Source organism: Chiloscyllium plagiosum, chromosome 8 (assembly GCF_004010195.1).
Source record: "Chiloscyllium plagiosum isolate BGI_BamShark_2017 chromosome 8, ASM401019v2, whole genome shotgun sequence".
In the NCBI taxonomy this organism is placed as follows: domain Eukaryota; kingdom Metazoa; phylum Chordata; class Chondrichthyes; order Orectolobiformes; family Hemiscylliidae; genus Chiloscyllium; species Chiloscyllium plagiosum.
Window position 1 is genome coordinate 22,783,396 of NC_057717.1, and position 8,053 is coordinate 22,791,448.

Here is an 8,053-nt window from a genome sequence, read left to right on the forward strand (position 1 = left end):
GTTGTTGCCCTTTATGGGTCTTCGTGATTTTCCCAATCCTCTGATTACCCACTGCCCTTCGCCACATTATATATTCTCTCTTTTGCCTTTATGCTATCGATGACTTCCTCAGTCCGCCATGGTTGCCTATCCTCCTTACACCATGCCTCATTTTCCACAGGATGTCTCCGATGTGTCTGATGAATTACGCTCAGACACTCCTGCTACTGCATTTCCACTTTCCTGCGTTCTTGCTGGGCTCCTCTCCTCACCAATTTCACCCAGCTCCTCCCTCATGCCAACGTACTTGCCATTATTCAACTTTAATACCGTTACCTCTGATTGTGTATTCTCCCTCTCAGGGTAATTGCAGGGTAAATTCAATCATATTATCATCACCGCCACCTAAGGGTTCCTTCACCTTCAGCTCCCTTGTCACGTCTGCCTCATTGCATAACGCTAAATCGAGTATTGCCTGTTCCCTACCTGGCTCCACCACATGGTGCTCCAAAAATCCATGTCGTCGACATTCCACAATTGAATTGAATTGAATTCATTGTCACGTGCACTGAGGCACAGTGAAAAGCTTTGCCTTGCGATCAATGCAAGCATATCACAGAGTTAATTTGCATAGATGTATAAATAGTATGCAAACATATAATAGGTTGTCCTTTGTGTTTGTCCGGGCCGAGTTCACCACTCGCTGTAACTGTCTCTGATCTTGAATGGTACAGATACCAATCAAGGTAGTGATACATCCAGACAGAATGCTCTCAATTGCGCACCTATAAAAGTTGGCAAATGTATTCTCAGTGGTACTTCAAGTGATCATCGATTTGGTTTTAAATTTCCACCACCACTAACGAGATGCCATCATCAGACATATATCCCTCTCCCGTCCCTGTCCACCATCCACAGTGACCATTCCCTACAGTAAACCCTTTTGCAATCTGCCTTCACTTCCAAAACCTGAACCAAGTCGCCCATGGAGTCTTCACCCTGCATCTCTGCTTTTCTGACGTAAAAAGAACGTAAAAATCCGAGCAGGCGTAGGCTTCCGGCCCTTCAAGCTTGCTCCGCCGTTCAATCATATCATTGCTGATGGACTCAAATCCGCTTACTCGCCCTCCCACTGTCTCCCTTGTTTCATTTATTATTCAAAAGAAGTATCGCTCTTAGCTTTCAAAACTTTTATTGAACGAGCATCAACTTCTTCGCTGGGCAAGGTATTCCATATATTAACATTCGTCTGGGTAAAGAAGGTCCTTCTGAACTCAGTCTAAGTTTGCTCCCTCTAATCCTGAGGCTATGCTCTCTTGTTCGAGTTTCACCCGAATGTGGAAGCATTCTTTCTAATTCTGTCTAATCTATTCCGTTTAAAGTTTTATGTTTCAGTAAGATTGCTCCCTCATTTTTCTAAATTCCAAAGAAAATAATCCTAATCTACGCAGTCTCTCTTTATAGTCTAACTCCCTCAACTTCGGAATCAATCTAGCGAACCTCCTCTGCACCCCTCCGGACACCCCCCCCCCCCCCCCCCCACACACACACACACACACCCAAGTGCCAGTGCATCCATTCTCAAGGACGGGAACCAAAAATGCACACAGTACAGCAAGGGTAGCCTCACCAGCACGTTGTACAGCTGTAGCATAACATCTCTGCTTGAACCTTCATGAACCTACGTTGGTGCTTTCCAACTTCAATCTCGATGCCATGTTTATTCTTCCTTGATAATAGCCTCGAGCTTCTTCCCCACTGCAAAAATTAAGCTAACTGATCAATAATTCCCAATCTTTTATCCATCTCCCTTTTGCAGCAGTGGTGTCACACTAGCTGTTTTGCAACTTGCACGGACGGCCACGCAGTCGAGTGAATTTGAAAATTTCCACAAGAGCACTTGCTGTTTCTCCCTTTAATACCCTGAGGTGCATTCCCTCTCGGCCAGGCACCTTGTCAATCCTCAGCTCCATTAGCTTGCCTAACACTAGCTCTTCCGTAATAATGTTTATTTCCAGGTCCTCACCTGCATTTATCTCTTTAAAACTTACTAGCATCCTCTACTGTGAAGACTGACACAAAATACAATGCCTCGGCCTTTTCATCACATCGCATAACTAAATGTCCCTTCTCATCCTCGAAAGGACCAACCTTTAATTTAGCCACTCTTCCTTCGTTTTATATTTTCATAGAAACTTTTGCTATCCGTCTTTGTATTCTGCACTTCGTAATGTTTATCTTTAATGTTTCCCCAATCTTCCAGGTTCAAGCTGTTTTCGGCTACATAGTATGCTTGCTCTTTGACATTGGGAGCCTCCCTTATTTCTGAAGTCACGCAAGGCAGATTACACCTTTTCTTGCAGTCCTTCCTTTTCACTGGAAAATACTTTTCCTGAGCACTTCTACAAAAAAAATCTTTTTTGGAAGTCCTCCGCTGCTCGATATCTGTCCCACAAAATAACCTTTGTTTCCAGTCTACATTAGCCAAGTGCACTCTTGTTCTATTGTTGTGCCCCCTCTACATGCACAGGTTTTTATCTTCACACTCCCCATCTGAATTCTAAGTTCTGCCATATTGTGATCACTCGTTCCAAGAGGAGCCCTAACTATGAGATCATTAATTATTCCTGTTCCATTACACAGGACCAGATCAAGGATTGCTTTCTCCCTCGTCGGTTCCATTGCATACTGTTCAAGCAAACCATCATGGGTACATTCATTGACCTCCTCGTCAAAGGTACTGTGACTGAGCTGGTTCGACCAAGCTACATGTAGATTAAAATCCCTAATGATAATTGCTGACCCATTTTTACAGGCATTGCTTATTGGTTTGTTTATTGCCTTCACCAGTGTGATGTTATTATTTGCTGGCCTATAGACTGCACTTATCAGTGACTTTTTCTTCTTAGAATTTCTATTTTCCATACAAAGTAGTTCAAACTCATTCCCAATAGAACACATATTGTCTGTCCACACGGCCCTGATGTCGGCCTTGAATAACAGAGAGACACCAACTTCTTTACACTGCTCTCTAAACTTCTAAATACTCTCGTACTCCTGGATATTTAACTCCCAATTGTGTCCAGCCCTTAACCGTGTCTCTCTAATGGCTATTAAATCGTTTTCATTCGTGTTGATTCATGCCATTAAGTCTTCAACCATGTTACAAAGGCGACCAGCATTCAGGTGAAGTTCCTTCTGTTAGGTGTCTTGTCCTCATGCTTTCTCTCATAATATTTCCGTTTGCTTCTTGTCTCTGCTCACCTGTCTATTGGCGTCTTCTCTCCTCTGTTTCCAATTGCCCAAACACACTTTCCAGGTGAAGCAATACATGAATTGCACTTCACGCAATCCAATCTACTGCAATATGGTTTCCACTATTTTGGGAAACGAAGTTTGCATTCGATGAACACATTGCAGACCATTCAAGTTCTGTCTTCAAGAAGAGTTCCAGTGTAACTCAGGGCATGCTGGAAGGACACCACCTCAGCTTGTATTTGGGGAGTCTGCAGCCTTCCAGACCCCATATTATTTTCATTTTAGGGCCTGAACTCTCCCAATCCTATCTCTCTATCAAACACGCAAAGACCCGGTTTAAACATAGCCTGCCATAACACACTACATATGGTTCGCCACTAACAGTCTCCATTAACAGCTATTCACGCTGCCAGACAGATCATGATCCACTCCTTTGTCCAACTGTTCTTCTCTCTATTTGAACTCTATCCATCTCTTCCGTTTATTCTTTACCCGCGCCCAAGCCCCACTATATCTTCTGCGGAAAAACCAACATTTTCCAAGCTATCGTCAGTTCTGAGGATGGTCACTGGACTCGAAATGTTAACTCTGATTTCTTTTTTCAGATGCTACTAGACCTGCTGAGTTTTTCTAGCACCATCTGGTTTTGCTCTAGTTAGTGTCGGATACTGTGAATATTCGAATAAGAATGACTGCGCATGACCTGGTAGAAACCTGTTACTCTGCTTGTGCAATGATCCCCTGCTCGGATGACAGAACTGTGTTCCTCTTGAAAAGTTCTCTTGTGGATAGTTCCCATTAAAAGGTGAGCCATCGGCATCAACTTCTTAGGTCAATGAAGACAGTAATAATTTCTACCACAATTCTATCAAGGATGTGATGAACAGCAGAGAGAAAAAAAAAATCCCTTATGCCCGATGTGAACGGATTGGAGTCCACGCAGGAAGTGTCATCAAGCGGCGGTCTTTTTTCGGATAGAAAACACTGAAACATTTTCTCACTGTAACAATGTGCCATTGGGTGTCAAGGCTAAAGGTTTAATAGGCGCAAAGTCTGAAAACAGCGTCTTCCCGTTAAAATAGGTGAATGCGTTCCCTCCAGTGTGAGAGTACAGTAGTGTACAGTTGTAAAGATATATCGATCAATCACTTTACACATTCAGCTGGCGAGCAGTCTCTTTGTGGGAAGACATCTGTATAGAATGCAGGAAGATGCACTGAGAGGTTCTTGATCAGTTTCAAATCGGATCTGAGACGATTCTGGAGGTTTTGAGAGTCTTAAACGTGGACAAATCCCCAGCTCAGAGTTGAGCTGTACCTCACGTAACATTGTGAGACAAGGGAGCAATTTATGGGGTTTTGACCAATGTTTTGCATTCCTTTTTGGCCACAGGGGAGTTGGTCGAGGATTGCAGGACTAGTAATGGGGTTCCACTTTTTTTACAAGGCAGGTAGAAACAAACCAGCGAAATACAGCCAAGAGAGTCTCACAGGAGTGGTCGGGAAACGTTTGGAGAAACCTTTGAAGGCGAGAATTAATTGCGACTTGTCCAAGCAAGATTTGATCAAGGAGTCAGCATGGATTTGTCAAAGGAGGTGATGCACAACAGATCTGATTGCATGATTTGAGGAAGTGATCAGATGTTCAAATGAGGAGTGTGAAAATGATGTCCTGTATGTGGGTTTCAGCGAAATCCCCCACGGGAGACTGATAACAGGCTAAAAACATAAACAATTCACGATCACGAGGTGTCAGCCAAATGGAACAGAGATCAGGTACAAAGCTGGCAAGCAGTTTGATTAAACAAATTGACATCGCGGTAAAGACATGCACCAGGCTGACCCAGAACTGATTCTCTGCACAGATGGCAAGAATGTTCTCCCCCTAGCAGAGAGTGCAGGCAGATTTCATCGGGGTACAAAACAAAGAGGATAATTTTAAAGCTGTAACAGCATCGTGGCGAAAATTGTCAAGTGATTAAAACAAGAATAAACTGAATGGAATTTAAACAAGCGTCTGGCAGTAACAATTCAATTGTAATTGCCACTGGAGATTCCAGCCATCTCCTTGAAAAGGTGAGAATGTCTTCTCGAGGATTCTTAACGGTATTTCCTGTCTGCACGAGTATGTGTAAATGTTCCTTCTCCTGTCATTAAGTTCGGGCCATTGTGTTCATCCTGGGAGCAAAGTCTTCCGAGGTCTCTCAGTCTGCCTCTTTGTTAATGCACCATCGGTTTATATGGGAAACGAAACTGCGCTTAGGGTATTAGGACTGAAGTGATGATCGAGGCGAGGAGCTTACTGGGAAGGCCGTTTGAGAAGTTATTATCTGGTCTGGGAGTAGCTTAGAATATCTGGATTCTATGTTCGCCTGTTTGACCACGACAGAGGCATTGTGGGTGCATTCTGTGTGTGTTGGCAGGTATGATTTCTGTGTGTGTTTTTATGTGGTTATGCTGTGAGTGGGAAGTGTACCAGATATTCTCCCACAGATCGCCCTTTGCTGAAGAGAATGTTGAAAAGGTGCAATGTCGAGCAGACAATTTGCTGCAGAGATGTTCACATCTGGACATGAGCCTCATGAATACCAAATGATTTGGAAACGTGTGTGGGATTTGACGAGAAGCGACTCAATAAATTTAACTAAATTCCATGGTGCTTATAAGAAATGCAGTTTCTGTTCACGCCAATCTAAAAGGCTGTTTCTGAACATCGTAACAGAAGTCAAAAGGTAATTAGCTCACCCCACCCCCCTCTCAGGAAGAGGTGCTAACTGCCCTTGAGTGCTTTTTGTTCTAGATGTGAAGAGATCTCACGCCTGAGTCACCTTCACGTCTATAGTTGCTGAGTGAATCACAAAGAAGGAGTTTCACCAGAGCTGCAACGGCCTCACTTCCCCACTCGCGTTCCCGTTTACATTTTACTGCTCGTCAGTGATTTAAAGAAAACCAAATGGATGCGATATCATTCTGTAGCCTCTCTGTCGATTGCTCCGTTTCAGTACAAACATGGCTTAAAACTCGGAGCGCACCTTAATACTAGCGACGCGATAAAATCACAAGTGCAGAAGTTCCTCAGTGAGTGTAATTTATTTCATTGCTGTTGCTGATTGAATGACTCACTAACGTGCGAACTGCTCCAAAACATGATTCAGGAACTCTGGTGCCAACTCTCGCACGTTGAATAACGACAGACAGCTTCCAAATGAGGTCTTTCAGAGACGACTTTGGGGTACATTTGACAGACAGACTAGTTCAGGAATCCGTGGTGCGCTGTGACACCAGCGCATCAGCTTCTTCCCTGTCTTTGAAACGGGCTGCCTGCGCAAGGAACGCAAATGCGGTACTGCTTTTCGTGGAAGGATCAGAACGCGGTAACTACACTCTCAAACAGAATGACATATGATCAGAACCAGGTTGGAGAAAAACTTTACAATGCTTTGCACAGTAATTAAGTGGAGTTGCATGACATTTCACTACGAGAGCAGATTTGGTCAAGCAAATTCGAAGGCAGGTTTGTAGATGGGAAGGCAAGCAAGAAAGCTCCATTCTTGTCCATGTAAAAGGCTGCAGTTGAAGAACAAAGCAGTTTCTGCCCAGTTTCGAGCTGGGGACCTTTCGCGCGTAAGGCGAACGTGATGACCATTACACTACAGAAATAAGCCTCAGCCGCCCGTGCTGCGGCTCAGTGGCATCCAGCACTGAAAGTTGAAGCCATTCTACCTTTCACCTTCCTGTTTCCAATAGCTTGTTGTTTAATGGGACTTGTTTAATTTTGACTATGTGGTGAGCATGGACGAGATACACCGAAGTATCTGTTTCCATGCGGTGTGCCCCAATAACGTTGTGTTGCTTACACCGGCTGTAAAGGATTACTTATTAGCGGAGCTTGCCGTCGCAGTCTGTGGCACAATCATTTAGTCTGTTCGACTGCTCACAGGAAAGTTCGTATTGTGAAACACTGCAGAAACGAACGACTTCCTTACTTTTGCTCCGACTGACCATACTCCGGGAAATTTTGCCAGATTCTCAGTTGAGGATATTTGCAGCTGGAAGTTACCTCAAAAACCCTGTTAATTCGTAATGTATTGATCGAATCGCAAAACAGAAAGCATTTAACACGGAACACAAACAAAACTGGCAAACCAAATGCATTTTCAGACCGAGCGAGCATGAATGCTAAATGTAAGACAGTCTGGGGGCAAGAGCCATAAAGTAATCTCACAACTAACAACAGGGCAATTCCAAAATACTCTTTCAAACATACTGCAGCCTGACTGCACCACCACTTCCCAGACAATGCTAAAAAGAGACAAAGAAAGAACCTAATACGAATGGGCCATAAAAAGTGAATTTCACCAATCACAGTCTCGATTAGATTACCTTTCCCTTCCGATGTCTCCAGGATGGAAATGAAGGAAATGGGAGAAATTCAATAAATATGACATCGAAATTCATTGGAACGATTTTCCCATTCGCCAGAAAACCAAATAACGACGAGTCAAGTCACCGCAGGACTTTGTTTCACAACAGCGATGAAATAACAGTCTCCATTCGGTTCCATTAAAAGCGCAACTTGCCTGCGATTTGCCGCGCGGGAGGCGAACACGATCATGCCAGCAGAGACACTTTGAAATATTTGTACTACCCCACACCACAGTTAATTGCCCTGGAAACAATCCGATTTTTCTTTTGCTTTCAACATCAACACAGTGAGGACTGAAACAGCACTTTAACAAGCTGCGGTGTTGGAATTGATCAGCGGAAATGGCAGTGGTGGGATTCGAACCCACGCCCCTTTCGAGATGGTAACCTGG

The 8,053-nt window shown here is 43.8% G+C and overlaps 1 non-coding gene across 1 annotated transcript; it reads right to left on the reverse strand.

The window, feature by feature from the left end:
• Window positions 1–6,823: 6,823 nt before the first annotated feature.
• On the reverse strand, window positions 6,824–6,896 carry trnav-uac. The gene has a single exon. It is a non-coding gene; the product is annotated as a tRNA-Val (tRNA).
• Between the last annotated feature and the right edge of the window lie 1,157 nt (window positions 6,897–8,053).